The 681-nt window shown below is 31.4% G+C and overlaps 1 protein-coding gene across 1 annotated transcript in view; it reads left to right on the forward strand.

The window, feature by feature from the left end:
• Positions 1-681, forward strand: part of LOC107675930 (glucocorticoid modulatory element-binding protein 1) — an 18,897-nt gene that overhangs the window by 2,799 nt on the left and 15,417 nt on the right. The gene's annotated exons all lie outside the window — the stretch shown is intronic.

Below are 681 nucleotides of genomic sequence, written 5' to 3' on the forward strand. Positions count from 1 at the left end.
CAGGAATTAAAATGTATACAAAAAAGTATTATAACGATTGCTTTTATGTTGTTAGTAACAGAAGGCAAGCATAATAATACTTTCTCGTTTGCCGTCGGCATTCAACAAATACGCATTTACATCATTTAAACAAATCTTTGAATGACTAATGAACATCTAATTTCAAAAACCTTGCAAACTTAGTCGAATCCAGCTGTGAGATCTTGTGAAGTGTGCATTTGCAGCATTCAGCAAATGCATATTTATATCATTTAAACAAATCTTTGAATGACTAATGAACATCTAATTTCAAAAACCTTGCAAACTTAGTCGAATCCAACTGTTGTTGTTTACAGTGTTTAATTCCTTTTTAATTATTTTATTAAATACTTGTTTATTTGTGAAAAATACTTTGTCATTTAAAGTATAAGCATGTTTATTTTACACATTTATTTTTTAATCCATTTTCAAATTATTTCAAATTTCTTAAATATTAAATAAAATACATAAAATTATATCGGCCATCAGCAACCCTGCTTTCCAAGATATCGGCATCGGCTGTAAAAAAACCAATATCGGTCTACCACTGCTCTCTTGTCTGCTCTGAGGCTGGGACTCTAAATAGTGTTCTGTGCAGCCAAACACAGAACAGTTAGCGTGTTTTGCTCAAACTTTCGCCATGGCATTAGAACTAGTACACTG

This window comes from Sinocyclocheilus anshuiensis, unplaced genomic scaffold (assembly GCF_001515605.1).
Source record: "Sinocyclocheilus anshuiensis isolate Anshui unplaced genomic scaffold, SAMN03320099.WGS_v1.1 scaffold2442, whole genome shotgun sequence".
NCBI lineage: Eukaryota > Metazoa > Chordata > Actinopteri > Cypriniformes > Cyprinidae > Sinocyclocheilus > Sinocyclocheilus anshuiensis.